Source organism: Tachypleus tridentatus, chromosome 7 (genome assembly GCF_004210375.1).
Source record: "Tachypleus tridentatus isolate NWPU-2018 chromosome 7, ASM421037v1, whole genome shotgun sequence".
NCBI classification, from domain to species: Eukaryota; Metazoa; Arthropoda; class Merostomata; order Xiphosura; family Limulidae; genus Tachypleus; species Tachypleus tridentatus.
The window spans coordinates 60,428,795-60,455,728 of NC_134831.1; the positions used below are offsets into that span (position 1 = coordinate 60,428,795).

The 26,934-nt window shown below is 31.9% G+C and overlaps 1 protein-coding gene across 1 annotated transcript in view; it reads left to right on the plus strand.

Annotated features, from left to right (window-relative positions):
- Positions 1-2,876: 2,876 nt before the first annotated feature.
- LOC143257682 (SCY1-like protein 2) overlaps positions 2,877-26,934 on the plus strand; it is a 175,093-nt gene continuing 151,035 nt past the window's right edge. The window contains exons 1-2 of the mRNA XM_076516724.1: positions 2,877-2,982; positions 6,469-6,642. The gene's annotated coding sequence lies outside the window, so the exon portion shown is untranslated. The remainder of the gene's footprint in view (positions 2,983-6,468; positions 6,643-26,934) is intronic.

Here is a 26,934-nt window from a genome sequence, read left to right on the forward strand (position 1 = left end):
TTCAGACTTCTGATTATAAATACCAAGGTGAATGAACGGTAAGGCTCAAAACGTTAACTTTTGGGATATGTTCTGTGGGACAAGCATAACATAGGCAGCCAATCACAAGAATCGTGCTTAACAGCAAATAAGCAAATTTTAAGCAAATATTTTCAATGAGTTATAACTGTGATGAATGGTTACTTGCTAGTTAAAATAGCCATTTCAGTAAGTTATTTTGACAACAGGTGATTATAAGCAAAAGGAAATTATTTTGGTTATTATTGACGATCTGTGTAATCAACATATTGAATACAATAAAGAAGTACTACAGTCGTTTGGCGATAACATTGAGAACTTACATGAGAAAAAAAGGATTCGATACCCGTTATGGGCAGAAGATAGATCGTCCATTTTGTAACTTTGTACTTAAACACGAAAAAAATGAACAAAGAAACACCTTCCAGCAGGTTCACCATTGAAAATCCATTTAATAGATTGATCCACCTGCAAAGCATGATCTTCAACGAAAAAGAAACAATTGCTTAGTAACTTATTTTCGTTTCGAATGGCTTTGTACAAATTTAAACATCTTCAGGAACACAAAGTGACGAGTAAATTGAAGAAGTATTTATTGAATCATTATGAGAATGAACAACTGAGGTCGCTTCGCCCAGTGGTAGAGCTCTGAAGTTGGGAATTGACGTACCAGTTTCGAATCCATGCGATACCACAAAATATTCTCTGTGTTTTAAAGGTGTGGGTGCAGAAAAAGAGTGACAGTCAATTCTAAGCATAGACAATTGATGATAGAGTGCCGCCGACTGGCTACCTTCCCTCTTGCTAGTAGCTCAAAACTAGAGCCGGAGCGTTAGTAGTTTAGCCATAAATTTAAGTGAACAACTGCAAAGTAAAATTTTTTTTTTCACTTTTCTCATCTCTTAGTGAAGGACCAGCGACATGCTAAAACAATCATTATTGAATGATTACAAAGTATGAAAAAAATCGTAGTACACTAAAAAAGTTGGCTAGGTGGTTAGGTCGCTTGACTCACAATTTGAGGGTCCCGGGTTGGAATCCCCGTCACATCAAACATGCTCGAAATTTCAGCTGTGGGGGCGTTATGACGTGACGGTCAATCCCATTGATAAAAGAGTAGCCCAAGAGCTGGTGGTGGGTATTGATGACTAGCTGCCTTCCCTCTTGTCTTACACTGATTAATTAGGGATGGCTAGCGAAGATAGTCCTCGTGTATTTTTGCGCGAAATGCAAAACAAACAATTACTAATAAGCTACTGTAAATGACTAAAGCAACTAATATTTAAAAACTAGATATGGTGAACTTTTTTTCTTTCATGAAATTCTTCCCGAGAATTAGGTTACTTTGCTGATATATGTGGATTACGAGAGTTAAATATAGTGAAAGAGTGTATGATTGAAACCTAGTAGTAAGAAATACTTTACAACCTCTATATATGTTCAGTTAGACGTTTAAAAAATACACGAACAAATTTTAATTATTTGTAATACGAAATATCAAAAATCATACTAAAAATAACGACACGATAATCGTCTAATAACCCCAGTTTCGAAAATTTCGCTATGAACCAAGTTAATTCGATTTAAAATATTGTCACTCAGGAGGGCTTTATTGATTTTATTGTTGTTAAGAGCAAAACTACACAAAAAGCTATTTATGCTCTGCCCCCTACGAGCACTGAAACCTATTTTTCATTTCGTAAGCCTGTAAGCTTACCGCCGAATCACTGGGGGTGGGGGCACAGGACTTTATGTAGACTAACGTGTGAAACGTGACTTCATACTATTTTTCCCCAAAGAAAACGTTTGAAGACAATCAGCTTGTACTAAGTATAAAAAAGTGAGATGTTTTAGTTAACTAGTTAATGACAGTGCATAACCAGATAAAAGTAAAAATACTTCCCTCTTTTACTGTTTTTATTTCTTTCATTAGGTCGGCCTAGTGAATACCTTCGGGTCTAATGCCAAATCTCTATTATGGTAAACAAGAAAACAATCTCGTCATTTGTCAACTGGGTTTTGGTGCCAGAATAACTTAAACTAGTGACAGTGACATGATAAATCTCCCTGTTTGAGTAACATGGAAACATTCTAAGACACATTAGCTAATCAGCTTGATAATCTCCTTTGAGGCTTAAAGTATTAATGACTTTGCGAAAACCAGGACTACATTCTTTACAATACTAATAGAGTTATTTAAGCGATTTACCTTGTTGTATTCCTCTGATTACAAAGATCGACCCAATTCTTTGTGTTTCTAATAGCTCCAAGGTATTTTTTTTCTCCAAGAGAACACTATCTCTACTTATTAACAATGCGTAGATATCTTTTATATTTTTATAAAAGCACTATTTGCTATTATGCATTAAAGTGAAGTGCATAGAACTCGAGTCGTTTATGTCGCAATTCAATCAGCAGTTGTTATAACTTTTTTAACCCATTGTTACGTAGAGGAGAGCAACAATCTGCAGCTGGGTGATGAAATATTTGTAATCATTGAACAGTGAAATGGAAATAAATAAACGGTCTCTTGCCACATTACAACGTTATCCACTTATGTCTGTTTTCGCAAGAGGCTAGTAAATCAGATGAATATAGATAGATACCCTTGACATGGTAAATACTAATGTTAAAACTACTCATGAAGAGAAACAAAGTGGGTATCAGGTAAACCTTAGGTTTCCCTAGATTTTATCATATCAGAATAATCATAACAAGGAGAATATTGAGATTCTTCGTAAATTTTAATTCTAAAACTAATCGTGAAAATGTATTTTCTAGTTCGCAAACTTTTCAAAGGCTAACCACGTAATGATTTCCTTATACTGTTATTTTGCTATAATGGAAGTATTTTTTATAGATGTTCCGCAACTTCAAGAACAGCTACGAAGTTCAATGATTTCATATTATTGGTACCAGGCATAGCTAGGTGGTTAGAGCCCTCGAATCGTTGGGCCTAAATTCGTAAGTAACTGATTATGGATTTTCATTACGAGTGATTAATTATGTCTTAGCAAAGTTTTTACTTTAACAAAAATACGTTTATACCACGTCTTTATTGCATATATCTTAGCGATATATGAATGAGAACCGTCTATGTAGTCTCTACTGCATGATTTCCATTAACATGAGCACATTAAAAAGGCTGTAATATATAATTTAATAATGCTCGAAGCTTATTTGTTTCGCATAAATCCATGTTACCATACAGAACCTTGACAGTATTAGCGTAGTCTGATTAAATACAGGTCTAGTAATAGGTGAATGAACATTCAACCGTGAATGTGTAGTGAAGGATTTTATGATGCGAGTTATATTTTGAGCATTAGGCGTAGCATTAACTGTGAAGTATCTTCATACTTAAATCCCCGTGGGTATCAGCGCACATGTGCCTTACATTAGCATATTCCAGAAACAATGTTAAAGGTATCTTTCTTTATCAGCAAGTCAATGTGTTATTCCACAGAACGATTCGTTCTGCCACATATCGCACGTTGCATAGGCCTTGTTTCAAAATACAGTATCAACGATAATAAATCCAGAGTTTAGATATGAATCGTATATAACAGTTTTGAGGTTGTCCTAAAGAGGTTCGTTTTAAAGATTTAACCAAAACCTCTTAAAGCATTTAACATTGGCAACAATTTGCACCAGACACTTGTGGGAGCCTCAGTAAAAGTATACATCCAGAAAAATAAAATGTTCAGGCCTGGCCAGTTGTAACGCTATATTTGGATAATGGTTAAAACTCCTTACTCCAAATAGTGTTGTGTAATTACTTTTGGTAGAGCAATGAATATTCATTGAATCACTGTATTTTAATTGCAAAGTTTAATAATAGTAAAGTCTAGGCTTAAATGTCGTGTAATCTATGGCTTTTACAAAGATAATTCGCAAATTTAAAAAACTTAGAAAAAGAAGACACAAAACATAGTCAATAAACCTTACTTGTTGATATAATTAAAAGTATTGATACATAAAATATTATTGATAACCATTATAACCCATTAGATAAGCAATGGAAGTATTTTACTGGTCCATGGTTTAGAAATACGTCAAGATAAAAGTTTAAAGGTTTTTAAGTAAGTAAATATTGCAAAAGAAATCAATTAAGCTAAAATATACAAAACTGAACTTTGAAGTCGAGCGACGAAGAGCTCAAACTAAATAAAATACTACCGACATTAAGTCACTCATATATATATATACCGTAAAACAACCCTAACGTCTCTAATTAAAATCTACAGAATGAAAGTAGCGTATCTTAATAGGTCAAGAAAATTACACAATTCGACTTACTCATGTGTAGTTATCTCAGCCTGAGAACTCTTCGAGTAGAAAGTAAAATTCCGCCTTTAATCTCGTGAAGGTACTATTTTTTTAGCTTGATTTGAGCTCTAGACCACGTAAGCTTAGCTATACCCATATACATCCCCGATGTCTAGTTGTAATCGTAAAACATATCAGAAACATGTTTTTCTTATGATCGAATTCTTCCTAAGCCTCTCTTTATTTTTGTTTTTGCTGTCGTAATTTAGTTTTCTCTCACTTCTAATCATTCTTCAAACTGTTGTTTTTTCTTGAAAAATATAAATAGAACCATCTTTTAATTGTTTCATTCCTAGTTCGTACAAGGCAATCACTGTTGCACAGTGTAAAACCATAAAGTCAAGTAAAATTGCTTTCCTTTTGTGCATTGAAATATTTGTAACTGAGTATCATTCTTTGTTCAGTTCTATAAAAATATTCCATGGTATTACCTACCGAACTTGTATCACACATTAATAGCAACTACGAATATTTTAAAATGTTAATCTAACTATTTTCAATTATCCTGCCTTACAGCAATGAAAGTGACCAAGCGATCCATTTCTTCTTGCATTATTATTAGAGAACCTGGTAGCAAGAGAGCTTCGGGAAGGTAAATCTTCTGTTACCTTCTCTAAGACGAGAAACGACTTCTATTGTACTGTATTATTTATAACACTCCATGACATTCGCTTATGCTGTAATTTCTACGGTACTTTCAGCAAATTTTTTTTGTTTATGTACTCTTTTTAAGTAGGCGATAACATTCACTATGGAGTCGTTTCTGTAACACAGTTTACTGACGTTGTGTCACTAACACATATGTTCTGTTGAGTTCTATGGATTACACAAATTATTATGTAATCTCTGTAACGCACTAACACTATTAGTTGAGTTGTATACCTTTATCATACGCCAAGAAAATCGTTTGGGTTGTGTTATTTACAGCGGACTGATACAATTAGTGGAGCTATACCTATTACACTCCAAGAAAATCGTGTGGGCTGTGTCAGCTATAGTGTATTAATACAGCTAGTTGTTGTTGTACCTCTATTATGAGTCAGTAACATCGTTTGAATTGTGACATTTATAGCGTATTTTAGTTGAATTATATCTTTATTTACATAAAGATAATAATTTGATTTGTGTTATGTATAGTTCGTTGAGATAATTTCTTGTATTTTAATATTTACATGCGTCAAATCTTTCGTCTTATTTTATTTAAAATAATATTATTTATTGTAGTTTGGGTTATATAATGACTCAACCAATTGCATTGTGTATTCTACATAACGCACAAACGAATCGCATCGTGTATTCTATATAACACACCAACGAATCATGTGTATTAGTTCCAAATTACCAAAGCACGTGATTTTATCATGTATAATTGTTACAAATAACCAGAGCTTCAGGCGCTGTTTTCAGTGTAGATTTTAATTAGAGAAGTAATTATTAATTACATTTAGAGTACTGTTTTGTTTTTGTTGTTGTTTTACGAATGAATTAAGAAAACGTAAAATGAACCAAGTTCTGATTCAAAAAGTCATTGGTGTTGTAAAACACTAATGGTTCTTCCATGAGATTTTCCTTCTCACTTTGATTTTTTTTTCAAAATTCTGCCTTCTTACATACTAGACAATCAGTAGTTACTTAGAAAAAAAGTTTGAATATAATCAGATTTAAAATGACTAACGAGCAGGTTACGAATGCACTTTACAGAAAAAGTTTCTATGTTAACAGCATAGCTGGTGTTAACAACTTATAGTTTTCGGTGTCAACTTTCAACATGCTTATAATCACTATAAAAAAATTCGGTTATTAAGCAGACCCAAATATAGAACAAGTCTATAAGCCAGGTCACAGAATATACACTTCATTTCCATGATATTTCTCTTTTGTTTTAAGGACAGTATACGATGCAACTTGTGGATATTACAAACTACATTACTTCTTGCATCTTAAAAGTAAATGTTGCAGTTGGTAGCCGATCGATGGTTTCTTATACAGGTGATGACAAGGAGCCTTCGCTCTGATCAATGAAACGCGTTTCTGTGGACCAGTTCTTTCTACTACAAAAATAACACGCGCATGCGCTTTTTACCAAGATCAACTGGTGATTGAAATATTTGCAACACGTAGAAAGTTCCTGTATTACACAACCGTGGCGCTTAAGTAGCCAAGACCTGTCGCTCCTAACGTATGCGACGACATAGCTGGTGTTCAAGCAGGTACCGTTTAACATTCCAGGTGCGGGATTCGTTTCCAACACACAGAGATGTAGGGTTTGCATCAAAGTTCTCTCTTAAGGAACAGGTAAGTTTTTTCTAATATTATTTTTATGATAATCTGATGTTACTACTTAATGCAATTTAACGCCATTTCGAAACTGTAATAACTAAGAAGATACGTTTTATACTGTTTTACGAGGAATTACTATAAATAAACATGTAAAGTAATGCAAGTACATTGAAATTAGATATCCTTTATTTTTCATTATAAGTTATAATAGATTTTAAACTTCTGAAAATATATAAAGAACCAGTTTACTAAATATCTGCCTTATTATAGGAGACATTAGAATGAGTACTTGTATTTTGGTCTATTACACGCTAGTCTTCAGATAAGAAGAAATACTCCACACAACCTACAATAAAATACGCTAACGATATCATTATTACTAGTAATATCAAGTAATATCATTACTGATAGTATATTACTTCTATCAAGTGTAACTCATGAATCCAAATGAGATGTAAATTTGAAGTTGTGGATGGTTACAGCCGTGTTTTAGAGTTGTCTACATTTTAAAAAAAGGCTTAACATTTGTTGCTATTATACGTTAGTTCGTGTGTTTGTTGTTGTTTTTTTCATAAAGTTTGAGTTTACAGGAGCATCCAGAGCGATTGAATTTCGATGGTCACAGCTGTTATTTTTATGAGCAAAACTATGATGAGTTAATTATTTCAGTTGGTTTTCGTCTGGAGTATATTTTATTATGGGTCACAGCCACCGCGTTGATATTTTATGGTGCGTTAGGTTAGAAATATAAATGTGAACAGAATAACCACTAGTTCCAGTATTTCTAAACATATTATAATAGTTAACTACTTGTTTTATGACAGGAAAGTATATGTTAACTTAGACTAAGTGCCCCCTACCCGTATACTAAATGTTACGTCACATGGTAGTCATAATCATATAATGTTGGATAAGGATAAAGTCGTCGACAATGAATGAAAGAGTGTTCTTTAATTAATCTAGTTTTATAAGATTCTTTATTTGGTATTATTATCATTTGTTTGATTTAAATAGGTTTCGAGAATAGTTCATCAAAGAACCGTTTGTTTGCGTTTAACTAAGAGTTAAATTGTCTACTAATTTTACTTAGAGTTGGATTAGTTAAATATATTATATTTAACAGTTGGAAATGGTAAACTGTAACACATTGTATTAACTTGTAACAAATGGAGTAATATCAGTATTTTAGTGAATTACAAAATCAAACTATTACTTTTGCAATATTTCACGGTGCTTTCTACTATGGAAATACCATTTTTTCTGACAATGATTTAGTTATATTTTTAAGATTAAGACGAATTTATTTGTTTAAAAAACTAATGATTCATAAACTTGTGCATTATTTTTTATGAATTTTTAAAATAATTTGATTGTTCAATTTACATTCTAGCAATTTTGTTGTCTTAAGTGAAGTATGTATTTGTTTTTAGATTGTGTAGTATTATTTCACGTATTTTTATATACAAGAACAATTTGATCTTTTCAACTGGAGTCTTACGTGATACTACTGATTATTGTTTTGTATTGAGCTAAGCATTAATCAAAACTGAAAGATACGCATAGTATCATCCCTTGCAATGGGAATGTATCAATTATACTTTTTTGTCTGAGTTTATTTTAATGTAACATATAGTTGTTTAGCGAGAGGTTTTAAGTTTTATAACTAGCTTCATATATATATATATATATTTGTTACAGCACCGTAAAAGTTATGAGTTTTATGTAATATCAATATAACAATGAGTGTATGTGTGCAGTTACGATGCAAGATATTCGCTTAAATATGTAAACACAATGTGATAATCATAGTTACTGTGCGTGTTTGTTGTCATGGTAACATAATGTAATATGCAAGAGTTTTGTAGTAGTCAGTTGTAACAGTAGAGTAATCTAATATGTAATTGTTTTCTAGTGGTAACTTAACAGTTGTTGTTTAATATGTTTTGTAGTAATAACGAACTAGCTGAAATTTGATATGTGACTTTGATGTAGTGGTAATATAAGGATCATTATCTGATCTGAGTGTTTTGTAGTAGCAACGTAGAAGTCGAAATTTAATATCTAAGTGTTGTGCAGTAGTAACTTAACAGTCGTAAATTACAATGCAAGTGTTGTGTAATGGTAGTGTTAGCAGTCTAAATTTAATATGCAGCTATTTATAATGGTAACGTAAATTATTAATTTAATATGCGAGTTTGATATAACGGTAATAATCTGAGTTTAGCCTAGTGGTAATAAAACAGTGTAAATTTTACTGTCTTACTGTGGTTTAGTGGTAACGTTAACGAGGTATGATATCAATGTATTGATAACGAAACAGTACTAGTTTAATATCTGATGTAAAGGTAACATAACAGTGATAATTTAATATTTGAGTTTGTAGTAGTAGTAAAGTACCATTGTAATTTTAGGTTAAAACGTGTTCTAGTGGCAATGCAACAGTTAATTGTAATTTGACTTAAAAATTTATTTAACACAACCTTTGTATTCTTTATCTTCTGTATTTTAACTTATTTTTTCATGTGAGAGCACATTTGTTTCACCTATACAGCTCCAGAGGTTAAACAGTATAGCTTTAATAAGTTGTTTTTGGTTTGTTTGTTATTTTAGCTGTGAGATATTACTTTTGTTTACATATTTCACTTTTCGGTCCATCATTGATAATGTACACGATATCATAACGGACTTGCGACTCATGCATGTCTATCCATTCTCAGAAGGATTTGTGCTGTAAATTTATTCTCAAAAATATTTTTCACATGGAATCTTTTGTTCTTCCTGTAATTAATTCCCGCGTAAACAAAACGCAGCAGTGTCCTAACAGTTGATTAAAGTATTGATTTCAGAAGAGAAATTAATGAGAATACCAACTGGAAACGGGTGATTGGTGGGTTATAAAAGATGGCTTTAAGATAAAAAAATATTAACAGTACAAACGGTTTTAACATGATACAGCACTATAGCTTCATCATATGTTAAAGCATAAAACACATATAGTATGATAAACTAGACTATATAGTGTTAAAATAACATCATTTTACAATAGCCTATATTAAGTGTAAATAGTGCTGGCCACTTTACAATGTTAAAATATTATTTTATAACCTAAATAAAGCGTAAATAGCACTTATTACTCTACAGTGTTAAAATAACATTGTATTGCAGTAACCCAAATAAGATATAAATTGTGCTGGCCACTTTACAGTACTAAAATAACATTATTTCACAATAACCTGAATAACTTCTATGTATTCTTATTTTCAATATCTCCATTTATTATCGTTCCTTGACAAACTGAGACAATTTTATGTTTTTTTTAAATTTTAACGCAGCTCAGAAAATCAATGTTGTTTTTTTGCATAAGGGAATGGTACTAATGACTTTCGTTTTTTTTACATGATTATATTTTTACCTTTTACGAAATGTTTGAGGTACCCGATTTGATAGGGCACGCGTTGAAATGTATATTAACCGCGAGATTTTCAGCCACACGCTAAGCCTTTAGGTGAAGTCCCTGAGATAATACTTCATACTAACAACCAAACTTTCTTGTTTTCTGTTTTTTTAAGGATTCAAAATGTACTTAAGACTATCGTGTTTCGTAATGTGTGTTGAGACTTTATCCTTTAATGGTTCAAAGAAAACATAGAGGACGATATAACGCTTTACTTTCCTATCCACTTGTTTTTCTTGTGTTTTTTTATTACAGGTGCTTTGTTCTATTTTTGATAATAAGGTAAGAGAAATATGATAAAACGTTATTTTATGTACGTGCATTGATAAGTAGATTTCGTGACTAGTTTGAGTAAAGATTCATTTAGTATTGTGAAAAGCTTAATTGTATGTAGTTCATCCAGACAGATGAAAGTCGAGCAACGGACAAGCGTGTAGAAATACAATGTATATATTGGTTTGTTGACAAAACCAATGTCGACAAACAAGTTCACAAATACATAAATAGTTAAATTTTAGAAACGTGTACTGGTAGTTTATCTAAAGTACGCTTTTTAAGTTTTATTCACTTTGTTATTAACATTTTCATCTTATATACTCCTGCATGTATATATATATATAGATTATATAATCTATTACCGCGCTCCAAAATGGACAACTAGCATTGCTTGTGGCTAGTGGTCTTCTTCCAAAGCCATAAAGAGCCTTTCGCCGCTATTGCGTTCTTGATTAAATATTTCACCTGAACATATAGCTATTTATTCCCTCCATGAAGTTGTGATATAAATCACATAATGCCAGTGTATGGGGAAGTGAATAACCCATGCCCTGAAGATCTTTGTGTGATTTCTACTATTACATGGAGTGGATGACTAGTAATTCTTGTCTTGTAAGGTTTCTTCCTCTAGAAATAAAATTACCAGTATTCTTTGTTACTGATTTAATTAGACCTCGCTTTATCTAAAGGTTCACTACTTCGAGTTTTAACTGAGAAAACGTTTCAAAGGCGAGCATCATATAGGTGTTATCTCGTAGCTTTTAACGTTTCACCTCAAGGATGTACTTCCTTGGGTTTACTTTAAACTGTTTCTGTAGCCTATAAAATGAATTTTAATTCTTTAATGTTAGGTTTATCTGAATGGTCATGAAAAATACAGTTGAAGCTCTGTACTTCAAACTACCTAGTCTCATTTTTTTAATAGAACTGCAGGTTGATGAGTCCAAGTTTTGAAACACGATATTACTAGTAGCAATCGATCCCATTATTCGATTAAAAAATCATGCCAAGCATTTATGAAGTGATTTGGACTCGACGTCTTTTCGCTATTATTAGTTGTCACTCCTATGATACACTGTATGAATTTTATAAAAACTTAAAAAATCACAGATTATGGGACTTAATTTCAGAATAGTGAAAAACTACTTAGTGACTGGATAATATCTATCTACATATGTATGTATATAACCTTTGACCTTAGTTATAAGCATTTTTCTGACTCAATAGCAGAAGAAACAAAATTAATAAAGTTACATATCATGGCTTACGTATTCTCATTCATTATAGAAGACCATGAAATTGATAATACGAAGTTAGAATAGGATGCATTGAAAATAGCAATAACTAACAATGTTTAGTATTGGTTGTATACTGTTCTATATTGATGTTATCGTTTATATTCCTGAAGTAGTTATTGAGTAAATGCCAGAGTAGTAACAGAAGGTAACCTATGATTCGACAAAGATGTAAGAGCTGTTATTCTTATATCTATAAGTTGTTTTAATCATTTAATTATCAAAATAAACACATACATACATCTGTTTTGCATTGAAAGGTTGTACGTTTGCTGTAATTTCTTTTAAAACAGATCAACGTTTTGTTCAGACAATTTCTTTGTATTTGTCACATGTTAGAAGTTATAGGGCGTCAAATTATTACACTTTTCAAAAATGGAAGGAAACAAACGGACATTGTCAGAACAGTAGGTACCCGCAAGTATACTGTATCCAGAATTCTGAAATCTTATCAAATTACAGGAAATGTTGCTCAAAATAGTTTAGTGGTAAATGCTTAGAAACTACTGTCCGAGATGATCATGTTTTGATCAGGTCAACACGTTATGGTGGAAAGACGTCTTGCAGTACTCCACAATAGAAATTGTATGAACCTCTTCTCCTGAATACCCTGGAATGAACAAAAGGATATTAACCAGAATTCACTACCATAACCGTGTTACTTGGGCAGAACACCTTGCCAGCTTGCTGTTGAGACACTGGCGATACGTCATCTTTTCATATGAGTCATGTTTCTGGTATGTTAAATCTGGTGATTGGATTCTCTCTCTTTATTTGCCTTAAAACAGAGGAGAAAAAACTGTTTTTCCCATAAAAAACACACAGGAGATGGTGAAATACATGTTTAGGTAGCTATTCATCATGGTGGAAAAACTGTTCTTCATATTTTCAATGGTACCTTTTACAGGTATCACATGGAGACAATATTTTTTCAATATGCTAGGGCAAGAACTGGCAATAACGTTGTGTTCCAGGATAACAGTACCGCTGCCAACAGTGCCCTCATTGTGCAGGAGTATCTTAACCAGGAGGACATTACAAAATTACAATGGTAATTTAGTAAAGTCGTCAAATTGTAATCCTGTTGAGGAATGTTGGATAGAATTGAGCTGAAAATTTAATAACTATTACCCTTCATCAGTTACTGTAGCCGAGTTATAGTGCCTTCTAGTGATAAGTTGGGATGAAATCACGGTGGATTACATCAATAACCTCATCGACAGCATACTATGTCGCTTTGCAGAGATTATTAGGATTCGATGAAGACGAACCAAGTACTGAATGTTCAATATGAACTGACATAATGTTACAGACGCTATTTTTAATAATTTGATGTTATATCTTGTCATTATATATGTCTTGATAAAGTTTTATAGTGATAGATGAAATACTGAATTACACACCTTTCTACGGGTGTCTGAGAAAATAGTTTGCTGTTCTAATAAATTGCTCAAGATGTCCACAGAACCTGTCTCATTATAGAACTTAGATGTTTATTATAACATACATTTCTCAGTTTGACAGCTCTAGATGCATTTGTATTCCATCTTAACAATAATGATCATATTTGTCACAAAATATATATACATTTTGGCTAACTCTGCATTATTATTTATTTTCCAAAGTAATCTGTAACTGTTTTCGAAATAAGAAACAAAAGCCTTTAAGAGTAATTTCATAACCGCAAAGTAATCTAGCACTCGAGCGCGCGCACTCAATAAATGTCATTATTGAAAAAGAGGTATTGTGGTCATTATTGGCGAAATCTCCTACTCTGGAGAAGGGAAAGGATTCATCAACTGTGAAAATTCATTTCCGTTTTGTATAAAATATTGATCTTGGTGGTGCTTCCAAACAGAAGACTCTTAATAAGTATCCACAGGACATTTTGTGATTCAGTTTAGAAACGCACAACAGAAAATACGAGTCATCATTCAGTATAAGGAACTAGGCTCAAGGTTATATGTTACACGTGATTTGGAATTAATGAACCACGTGTATATTTTAAATCTGATCAAGGAAGAAAAGAAAGAAAAAGCTATTAGCAAGACTGAACAAAGTCAAAATCATGTTTTACTAAACGTTTTGTGCAAACATGTGATAAAATCAATTCCAGTTCTTACAGCAAATCTAAACCTGTTTTAGTGTCAACAAATCATTTGATAATCATATTTTAGACACATTTCAGTGAGTGTGAGCCAGGTCAGAGTCATCGCTAATTATGATCCAGTTTTAGAATATGTATTATATCTTATTCAGTCTGAGTAAACTATGCTGTCAGAAGTTAAATTTTTGACTCAGTGAATGAAGAAAGCAAGGAAGCATATTTTAATCAACGTACTACATTAGAAAATTTTTGATCTGGTTATGTATTAAGTTAAAGTTCATAGGTTTTAATACAAGATGACTCGTTTTTAAATATCTTTACATAATTTCAGTAATGTACTATTACCTAAACTATAGGATATTTTAAAACTATTCTTTTAGTCAATAATTCAAAATCAAAGATATATTCATGAACATAAAAGTCTTTGGTTTGGCTGTTTATCCCATATGTTGACTAAGGTCCCGTTTCGGTTAAAAGATCAACTACTGCAATCTTTTATAGAAATTAGACTGGCAATAGTCATTAATATTTTCTCTATTAAAGCAGGAAAACAATTTATTATGCATATGTAAAAATTATTTTTTCTACTTACATTTCTTCTTCAGTAAATTTTATTTTACTTTAGGGTATTATAAGTTTACAACACAAATATTTGATATATTAATTTTACACTCTTCATCGTTTTAAAATTTGTTTTTAATATAACGTATTTGAGATTTTTTTTGCATAAAATTTACTTTTCTATAATTTCATATTTCCTAACTTATTAATTTTGACTTTATGTCCTTTTGCGTAAAATATTCATAATGTTTGATTTGGCTTTATCGTGTGGTTCAAGTTGGATACAGTTTTACGTGAGTTTACGTTTATTTATCTGAAGGACTGTTCTTTTCCGCTTTAGCGCAAAACTATTCAATGGATAATCTGTACTCTGTCGATTGCGGGAATCGAACCTCAGTTTTAGTATTGTAAATTCGAAAATTACCGCTGATTAAGCGGGAGGAATTATTTAGAGTGAGCTCACGACTTCGTATATTGGTATACATTTTGTTTAAGTTTTATACAGTAAATAAATTTGGATTTCTTTCTTTTCTTTCACATATTTTTGTTATTTTAAACTCAATCCTAGTCAATACTAAAATATAAGTCCATAACTTAGCTTATTACCATTGTTCTCATAAAAATGTTACGTGGTCATAAAAACTGGAATATATATTAGTATTACTGTCGTACAACTCGGTACGTTATTGTGTTTTAAAACACACTTACGAAACGCACCTTATTATTATCATAGGAGTTTTTAAAATATATATGTGTGTTAGTTGCTGTTTTTATGGATTCACGATGCCATCTGTACAATGCTATTGCTTCGTATCTGTGTGTATTGTATGATTTTCACACCTGCTGTAACAGGTTTATTATGATCACCTTGTACGGAAAGGATTTGTTTCTAGCATTATTTTACAGCAATTTTATTCAATGTAAGTTTTGAGTTTTAAAGGTATATTTTAAAATATTTGTTTTCAACGAATAGGTTGCACATAAGAAATTTTTTCGAATACTGTGAAAATTTTAAATTTATATAACATTCTTTTTCAAGACGTCTAACATTTTGTCTTTCACGGAATAATCCCATAATAACACCACAATTAAACATATTTTAAGGATCCAATCTGTTGCAAGAAGCTTAAGAATGTTTTAACAGAAAAATTCTTTAAAACGAATTATAAGAACATATATATATTCTAAATTTATAGTGAAGGGAATTATGTTGTATCTGAATATGGTCTTTAATTAAAGGTAGAAGATTGAACGCTACCTTATTTGTGTAAAAAATGTACAAGTAGAAATAAAATATCTTTTTATATATGTAAAAACGGCTGGTATGGGTAGACAAAGCCCTATGTAGAGGAGCAAACAAAATTTCGATCTTCTTTGGTCATCATCATTGTGCAGAATCCACAAAACGATGTTTGAAATTAATTTTTTGATAACAGAGCTATTGCCAAAAACATTCAAATGACGTGCTAATATGTAGTTAAAACCAAATCAGAAGAAATGTATGATTTGATATTAGAAATAAATAAGAAATATAAATTAATCTAAAGACAAGTATGAAACCATATCACACTATTTATGCATGTATATTGAAGAGATTATTGTTTTACTCGAAAAATATTTTATTTTGTTTTTAAATTTCGCACAAAACTACACGAGGCCTGTCTGCGCTAGCCATCCCTAATTTAGTGGTGAAGGACTAGAGGGAAGTGCAGCTAGTCATCACTTCTCTCTGCCAACTATTGAGCTGTTCTTTTGCCAAGGAATAGTGAGATTGACAGTCACATTATAACGATCCCACGGCTGAAAAGACAAGAATAATTGGTTGAATTTGAACCATCAGATGGATTACGAGTCGAACACTCTAACAATTTGGTCATTAATCCAAAAAAGATTAGTAATAACAAGTCTGCTTGGAAAGCATTTCAAGTCACTTTATTTGCTCAGCACAAAACGTTACTAAGCTGGCCAGACAGTAACAATCCAATCTCAGTTAAAAGGTTATTTGTAGCGCTTGTGTACGAAGCATTAAATAACATGACGTATCACTTAAGATAGAGTGAAACGTCAACAGTTTTAATAAAAACATTAAAAAATAGGTTAAGACTATAATATCAATGAATCTAACGAATCGAGTTTATACACCGTGAAAATAAGTAGTTAATCACTTAGTAAGTAAATAAATATTAAACTTCTCCATCTATTAGCTGTATACAACAGTTTCCTTCGACAAAAAAGTTGTGTAATCGATTTGAAAAACATTTTTATTAAATAGGCGTGCTGAAGTTAAAGAGTAAGAGCTCATAAAATATGTAAATATTTATGATAAGTCTGTGAGTAATGCAAAATGAAATCTAAACCAGTTGAAAAAATTAGATCATATATTTTGTACTTAAAGTAATAAAGCTGCTAAACTTTAAGTGATTTAAGCGAACACTTAAAATATGAAATTCATGTAACTAATACAATTTGAGATATACTGGGATATGAAGAATCATTTATGGTCTGAAATTAATTTGTTTCTTAATTATAAAATATGTTTGTTTTTTATATATCTTTCGTACTTAAGTGTACTTGTTTTATTCTTTATAACATAAATGGCATTGTTTTGCTTATGTTTATTTTTTTTAAAAAAAAGAAAAAATTGAATATCTACGAACGTAGTCAAGAGCTTTAGATATCATTAGAATGAAATATTCGCACTACGCTGTAAGGTTTAAGGCTCCCCTGGTGATTTAGTATACTTATTAAGCTCCTCCATTATTTTCAATATCTAGCTCCGGAGGGGGGCCTGTATGGCCAGGTGGTTAAGGTACTTGGCTAGTAATTCGAGGATCGCAGATTCGAATTCCAGTTACACCTAACGTGCTCGCCCTTTCAGCCGTGGGGACGATATAATGTGACGATCACTCCCACTATTCATTGATAAAAAAGTAGTCGAAGAGTTGGTGGTGGTGGTGAAACTAGCTTCCTTCCCTGTAGTCTTACATTACTAAATGTGGGACAGCTAGTGCTAATAACCCGCGTTTAGCTTTGCGCGAAATTCAAAACAAAACTATCTAAACTCAAGAGGGGTGTTACACACAGAAACGAACTACGTTAATACACTTGCTCGTGGTTCCGCTAGCTTTTGAAATGGGATAAACTAAATCTTAGACCCACCTATTGTACGTGAGTTCCCTTTCGTGTGCCTTTTAGGCTCTCTTGATTTTTCCTTGATGAGGCGACTAACTCCTATAAGTAAGTCCGCTACCTCCAAAGCTGGGAGAGGGTTTAGCTAGACTTGTGTACCCACAAAGTTATAAGCTGAATTAATATAGAATAAAGCAACTTTTATTCGTATAAGAGTTTTCTCTTACAATACAAAGCTTAATCTGTATAAATATAATAATAATGTCTGTGTCTGTCCATGTAGCTAATTATCTATATAAATATAATAGTACTCTTTTCTTTTCTTCCAAATTTGGCATGAAGGTTTATTTGGTCCACAAACAAAATGTATAAAAAAATGTGAGTTTTGCGTCTTGCGTTTTGCAATTTTCATGGGCATTTTTACCACTACTTTTACCAACTACTGTTGGTGGATTTTCATCCAATTTGGCATGAAGAGTTTTTAGTCAATTCGGAGATTCAAGAAAAATTTGTAGTTTTTATGGGCGTTTTTTTTTTATAATTACATATAAGGGAAGCAATTTTTCACGTCCTAAGATAACCGTTCATTAATCATGAATCTAAGTAAATAATAATGAACATAAATGAACAAACCATTTATTTATAATTTCTCAAGCAAATCCGTGCTTAGATTTAAGATTGTTTTTATTGTAAACTAGTTAAAGAAATATTTTTTTATTGGTTGTCACTCCAATGATACACTGTATGCATTTTTTAAAAACTTAAAATCACATCACATATTATGGAACATAATCCCATCAAAGTTAAAATGTAAGTTGTGACTTGAGAATATTTTAAACCTTTGACCTTCGTTATAAGCATATTTCTAAATCAGTAGCAGAATAACAAAATTTTCGCTATTATTAGTTGTCACTCCTATGATACACTGTATGAATTTTATAAAAACTTAAAAAATCACAGACTTTGGGACTTAATTTCAGAATAGTGAAAAACTACTTAGTGACTGGATAATATCTATCTACATATGTATGTATATAACCTTTGACCTTAGTTATAAGCATTTTTCTGAATCAATAGCAGAAGAAACAAAATTAATAAAGTTACATATCATGGCTTACGTATTCACATTCACTATGAAAGACCATGAAACTGATAATACGAAGTTAGAATAGGATGCACTGAACATAACACTAATATGATTAATTGTATCGTAGCCTTTTCTATCAGTCTCGGACTTGGTCATCTTGCAAACGTAATAGCCAGTAGTGACACGTAATCATGGTAAGAACCGAAACACTGAAAATTATTATTGTTGTTGTTTCAGATAGATTATTTTTACACATCCATTGTAGTATAAGTGGTGGAGAATTAAAATAAATACATTGTATATATCAATTCACTGGACTTCTAAAGTATAATTTATAGCCTGTTTAAAATAAACTGTTTTATTAATTTACTTATTTTAAGTCATATTTTTTTCCCTTGTTTTTTCCTCCCTCTAAGCTTGAAGACTTACAACGCTAAAATTTGGGTTCGATCTTGGCAATAACTAAAGCAGAAAAAAGGAACTTTGTTTATTTGAATTTCGCGCAATTCTACGCGAGGGCTATTTATGCTAGCCATCCCTAAATTTGCAGTGTAAGACTAGAGGAAAAGCCGTTAGTCATGACCACCCACCACCAACTCTTAGGCTACTCTTTTACCAACGAATAGTGGGCTTGACCGTCACATTATAACGCCCTCACGGATCAAAGAACGAGCATGTTTGGTGTGATGGGGATTCGAACTCGCGACCCTCGGATTACGAGTCAAGAGCCTTAACCAGCTGGCCATGCTGGGCCTGTGGACTTTGTATTTGTAGTTTTGTATCTAACACAAACGTTAAACATAGTTTATATTTTGCTTCTTCTTGTTCGTTTTTAATAAAATTTGATGCCTCCTTCTCATAAATGACTGTAAACATTGAATGCTACCATTAGATACGAGTCCTAAATAAGATCTTAAGTTGTTAATTCCAGTTTAATTTCATGTGTCATACTTATAACAAGAGGTTAAAGTTAGTACACAGTGTATCCCCACAACTGTCAGACGTGTTTTACTAAGGTATATTATTGATGGATCTGTAGTGATGATTATTATTGTTTTGTACGAAAGATTTTGTTATTGAATTAATTTTCGTGATATATGTGTGTATGTACGAAATGGACAAAAATGATTGTACATATGTATTTTAAAACGTAATAATATTTAAAAAATAACAACAAGAAGTATATTTCTATACCATATCCATATGATTTCCATTAACCTCAATGCATATCTGCGGGTGCTTTTACCATTCATAAGTAGTAATAACATTAAAAAAAAACAGAAAAACTTGGACGATGGGATTGCTTTAATTATTAGTTCTATTTGGATCGTAAAATATTACCCTATGAAATTTTGTTGCTCAGTGTTCGTATTAATTACAGCAAATGTCCCTCGATGTACATAATGTTTCGGTAGTGGTTAGCAGGACTTAAAAGCTTATCTTATTATCTAAATTATGTATCTTTTGACTATACACATCCAGGAAAGAATAGTTTTTTAAACAAAACTTTGAATAATCAGTTGGTCCATAGATGGTTGTTAAATTTGTGAACAAATTATTGAAAATTATATATAAAGAAAGTTTGAATGTAAACCATTACTAGGTACGCAGAGAAACATCTTTAATTGTAGTGTTATTTATTAAGCTTATAGCTAACCAATTATTAGATGTGTTCTGCCCGTCGTGGATACAGAAACTCGACTTAAGCATTTTAAGACCCCAAACTTAACGCTGGGACAACGGTGGTACAAAGAAACAAAATTAGGTAAATTTTATTATGTCTCTTCATTCAACATAATAGGATTTTACTATTGTTCCTGTGTAGAAGCTAAACAAAACTTAAACCATGATATTGTTTATGTTTAGAAGCTGAACAAAACTTAAACCATGATATTGTTCATGTGTAGAAGCTGAACAAAACTTAAACCATGATATTGTTCATGTGTAGAAGCTGAACAAAACTTAAACCATGATATTGTTCATGTGTAGAAGCTGAACAAAACTTAAACCATGATATTGTTCATGTGTAGAAGCGAAACAAAACTTAAACCATGATATTGTTCATGTGTAAAAGCTAAACAAAACTTAAACCATGATATTGTTCATGTGTAGAAGCGAAACAAAACTTAAACCATGATATTGTTCATGTGTAAAAGCTAAACAAAACTTAAACCATGATATTGATCATGTGTAGAAGCTGAACAAAACTTAAACCATGATATTGTTCATGTGTAAAAGCTAAACAAAACTTAAACCATGATATTGATCATGTGTAGAAGCTGAACAAAACTTAAACCATGATATTGATCATGTTTAGAAGCTGAACAAAACTTAAACCATGATATTGATCATGTGTAGAAGGTGAACAAAACTTAAACCATGATATTGATCATGTGTAGAAGGTGAACAAAACTTAAACCATGATATTGATCATGTGTAGAAGCTAAACAAAACTTAAACCATGATATTGTTCATGTGTAGAAGCTGAACAAAACTTAAACCATGATATTGTTCATGTGTAAAAGCTGAACAAAACTTAAACCATGATATTGTTCATGTGTAAAAGCTGAACAAAACTTAAACCATGATATTGTTCATGTGTAAAAGCTGAACAAAACTTAAACCATGATATTTTTCATGTGTAAAAGCTGAACAAAACTTAAACCATGATATTGTTCATGTGTAAAAGCTAAACAAAACTTAAACCATGATATTGTTCATGTGTAGAAGCGAAACAAAACTTAAACCATGATATTGTTCATGTGTAAAAGCTAAACAAAACTTAAACCATGATATTGATCATGTGTAAAAGCTGAACAAAACTTAAACCATGATATTGTTCATGTGTAAAAGCTAAACAAAACTTAAACCATGATATTGATCATGTGTAGAAGCTGAACAAAACTTAAACCATGATATTGATCATGTTTAGAAGCTGAACAAAACTTAAACCATGATATTGATCATGTGTAGAAGCTGAACAAAACTTAAACCATGATATTGTTTATGTTTAGAAGCTGAACAAAACTTAAACCATGATATTGTTCATGTGTAGAAGCTGAACAAAACTTAAACCATGATATTGTTCATGTGTAGAAGCTGAACAAAACTTAAACCATGATATTGATCATGTGTAGAAGGTGAACAAAACTTAAACCATGATATTGATCATGTGTAGAAGGTGAACAAAACTTAAACCATGATATTGATCATGTGTAGAAGGTGAACAAAACTTAAACCATGATATTGTTCATGTGTAGAAGCTGAACAAAACTTAAACCATGATATTGTTCATGTGTAAAAGCTGAACAAAACTTAAACCATGATATTGTTCATGTGTAAAAGCTGAACAAAACTTAAACCATGATATTTTTCATGTGTAAAAGCTGAACAAAACTTAAACCATGATATTGTTCATGTGTAGAAGCTGAACAAAACTTAAACCATAATATTGTTCATGTGTAAAGGCTGAACAAAACCGAAATCATAGTTAATAGTTGAAACGTCATTACTAAAATCAAAAAGTATCGTGTCTAAAATCTTGTTGGTTAATTTTGAAATCTACTTAAATTGATTTTTTTATTTCAAGTATTGATTTCTTTATTCAATGTCCTTTCATACCCTTTACGACACCTTTTAATCAGTTACCATATAATTAGATGTGCATCAGATTTTTATGGCTCAATAATCAGTTTTACTTTAAATTCTGTTTAAATGCGTAACCTATCTCTAGTTTTCCTTATTTGTCTCACAAAGAAGTAATTCAGTTTTCCTTGCTCTGTGGGTGTCACTGTTGTGTAAAATTTAATGTTTTTGTTATCACATCTTTACTGTTATTATCTAAGCACTAATTTTATTTTTTTTTGTCTTTACAGTGCAAATGTAACTATTTTTCATGAAGCCTTAATTGTCATAACTTCATATCTCATTTAATGTTCCCCTTAGATCTTAAACATAACATTGCAAAGTTCTAATGAAACTTTAACTGTCACTATATCTTATCTCGCTTCAGATTTCAAGTTTCCCTTAAATATAAATATAGCAATTAAAGAAATAATTATATGCCTTTCGTCATCAAAATATCTATTAAGTAGTCGGTTTACTTTTTAATTTTAATCCAATAAGTAGTTCGGTTTAATTTTTAGGGTTTTTATATTATTAGGCTGCGGGTATTTTAAATAGATTGAAAGCTGATTATTGGTAAACCCTGGTATTAACTTATTTAAAACAGAAAACGTAATTATCTATGTAATAATGCATGTGTAAATAGCTACTTATCTTTCATGGCTGTAACTTTATCAATTAATGAAAAAGTGAAAGAAAAATAAAATCTGATTAAATTAATTTTGAGGTAAATAACGTGATTGATCATTATATTGTTTTTTATACATAAGCCGAAAATTGCAAATCAAAATTCGAGCGGTTTTGAAAAGTGACCATTTTTTCATCGAGAGAAATAGGATTTCAGCATTTGTCCTCAGTGTAAGACAATTCCCATATCTTAATATAAACAACCCACTACAGACAACTGATAAGCTTTTCAACATTTATTGTTTAGAATTATTAACGAAGGTTAATGGATAAAAAAAATGGGAAATTATAATATAGAATAATGGATAATAAAATCGAATTTTTGAACTTTGTACTACGTTTGTGCTGTTAAACACCAAATTAAACAATGTTTTATTACAGTATTTCTCCTTTTGCAGGGCTAGGTACGTTACACCTTAATCCCATGTTCCAAGTAATCTCATATTTAGTAAAGCATGCGCTTGAATATAAAAAAATAAAAAAATGAGTAAGATATTCTAAACCAGAGTCCTCTACTACGATTTAAAAACACTGAATTTTTAGAAATAAATAGATTTATTTTCTGTTATTTCATTATTTTGACCTGTACACACAAGAAGCTAAAACATCTAACGGTCTTTTCTTAGCTGTACATATAGTAAAGTTCTATAGTATTAAATACCTCAACTCTGACAGGGTAAATAATGTTTTATTTGAAGAAAGTGCTTTAGAATGTGTTTGTTTGTGGTGTTTATGATGTCATTACTATGGTTATTTATTATTGTCTCTAATTTTGACCTTCCTACCCACCGCCAACTTTCGCTCTACACTTTACGAACGAATAACATCACATAATAACGTCCCTACGATAGTAAGGGTAAACATGTTCAGCACAGGATTTCCATCTCACGATCCGCAGATTTCAAATCCGGCGCCTTAACTCTCAGGTCATAGAATGCCACATTAGGTTATAGGAAATATTAAGTTGTAAGGTTCATCCAAGTCCAACACAAAAGACGCTTCTCCATATAGTATGGAAGGAAATAAACATTGATGGAAGTCATTCTTCCAAACGGTGCCTTTAATGTAACACAGTACTGGAGCAACACCATATGAAGCCTCCATTGTATGCCACATTCCAGCACAATTAACACTGACTTCAGTCTAATCTATTATAACACTGTTCAGCTGGTCGATAGTTTTCTTGAATGAAATGGTCTGCATGCACAACACTCTTAATTTCCATCAGTTATCTCTGGAAGGTACTAATTTTTTTAAAGGATTAGTGAAGAATACGTTTGGACCTTATTAACACTGATTTCAAGAACGCAACATCAGTGCCAGGCTGCTCTTTCTCTTATTGGGACTAAGACATGTCAAAAGTTATATATAAAGATGTCATTGTTTGACTGTTCCTGGTTGTATGCGCTGTTCCTTTTTCATTGTATCACTATTCACATTTTGATTTGGAACATTTATTTCTGTTCTTGCTTTAAATTTCGCACAAAGCTATCTGCACTAGCCGTCCGTAATTTAGCAGTGTAAGACAAGATGGAAAGCAACTAGTCATGACCACCCACTGCCAACTCTTGGGCAACTCTTTTACCAACGAATAATGAGATTGTACGTCACATTATAACGCCCAAACAGCTGAAAGGGCAAGCATGTTTGATGTGACGGGAACTCGAATTCGCGACCCTCGGATTACGAGTCGAGTGCGTTAACCACCTGGCCATGCCGGCCTTTATTGAGGGAAGTAAGAAGGAGTGTAATGCTATCACTGTATACAACTTTCACATGCACATTAGATAAAGATGTTTACAAAGCGTTCGCAGTTTTTTATGCTTGTTTTTCAAGAACTGAGAACATAATGGCCAATTTTTCTTGATGTCCCTTGAATTCAAAATGCGGTTGTATTATATTTTTATATTTATTCTCATGCTTCAAAGTGGTTTGAAAAGTATGGCACTATTTCACACGCAGACACTTAAATGATGTGTATTTTCAACAAAAATGAAATTATTTCCTTTTATATAAACATAGCATAAGGATTTCACATCCTGTACCCATCACTTTGAAGTTCCCGAAACAGCAATAAATTAAATATAAATAGCACTACTAGCCTGTTTCCTTGATTAATATGTTTGTAACGATCTCTTAGTTTAAAATCAAACCAAATAAGATAAAAGTTAAATATTTCAAGGGTATTTTAGTTTTATTTATGAATAACATGGCTAGTACTTTATAGAATCTCAGTGGATCAGCTACAATGTATGAAAACTTATAGCTTTAAAATCCGTGTTTCGATTGCCGTATAACCAATTATGTAGCTTTGTGCATACTAACAAACAAATAATTTATACTATAAACATAAGGTCGATATTATTTTGCTTCTAAATATTAAAAGTTTACGAGTTGTATCTTGTGAAGATGAATTTTTATATTATGTCTAAAGTAACTATTGTATGGTTTTACTTTCATTCTCCTTGATAATAGGAGCAAAGTAATTTGATTACTATTTACAGTGTCATTATTTTATGTTCCAAGGAAAGAATGTACACTTTTGTGAACACAAAAGCCAGTACACTTCATAACGCATCTACCTGAAGAAGCTATAGTATCTGATGAAGCTTAACTTTAGTAGATAATATATAAAATAAAAAAAACGTATCATTACATAAGGTTTAGGGACCAGTTGGTCCATATCCCTGTCCCATCCTCTAGGTCAAAATAAAACTATCAAATAAAAATAAATTTAAAGCCAGTCTTTATCAAGTATATGTGTATCTATTTTTCTTTTAAACTGTATCAAATTTACTGTCTCCACAACAACCGAAGACGATCTATCCTACAGACCAACTAGCCAATCTGAGAAATAAAATTGTCTTAGCTGAAAACACTTCTACCTTGTCTAAATCTGGCCCGGCATGGCCAAGCGCGTTAAGGCGTTTGACTCGTAATCCGAGGGTCGCGGGTTCGAATCCCGCTCGCACCAAACATCCTCGCCCTTTCAGCCGTGGAGCGTTATAATGTGACGGTCAATCCCACTATTCGTTCGTAAAAGAGTAGTCCAAGAGTTGGCGGTGGGTGGGGATGACTAGCTACCTTCCCTCTGGCCTTACACTGCTAAATTAGGGACGGCTAGGGCAGATAGCCCTCGAGTATCTTTGCGCGAAATTCCAAAACAAATACAAATTGTCTAAATCTATATTTGTCCCAAGTTCTATAATTCTCACTGTTAAGTGTGAAAAATGTTGATGCACCAACATTATCAATTCCTTTTGCAGTCTTACACACTTCAATCAAATCCACTCTAACTCTTTTTTTCAAAAGAAAACAATTTTAAGGATCTTAACCTCTCCCAGGTACCATATTAATAATCCTTCTCTGAACCCTTTCCAACAATTCAATTCCTTTCCTAAGGTAAGGAACCCAAGACTGAATACAGTACTTTAAAAGTGGCCTAATCAGTGACCTGCATAACGAAATTATAACCTCTTTATATCTGTATTTAATAATGTTTTAGATACAACTTAAAATTCTGTTAGTTCTACCATTAGTCACAGCACATTGCTTGGATGGCTTAAAATCCTTTTATTCCACGACACTGTTAAGGTTATTACCATCCATATTATAATTTAAAGTATAATAACCTACATGTATTATCTTGCATATATTATAATTAAAACCCATATTTCATTTATTTGCCCAACTCACTAGATGATATAAATCCTCTTCATAGCCAGCAACACCCAAAACCCATCAGTAAAATTAAATAATTTTGAGCCAACCTGTTATTTTTACTTGCAATTACACTTTTATTTCTATAAGGAACATACTTGCCTTGAATATTAAAAAAAAAATCTTTATACGTTTTTACATCTAGTCAGTGTCTCCAAATTACTCAACTACCCAATTCACAACAGATAATTCTTGTTGCATTCCTTCAAAGTGTGTTTTTATAATCAAAATATCATTATTCCTGATTTCCGTAGGAAGAAAATCATCAGACCAAATACAGCAACAACCACTTGTACCTAGGTTTTCCCCAATTTCCATACTTTAAACCATTTCTGTATTAGAAGTTAATAATGAATCTAAAATCGCA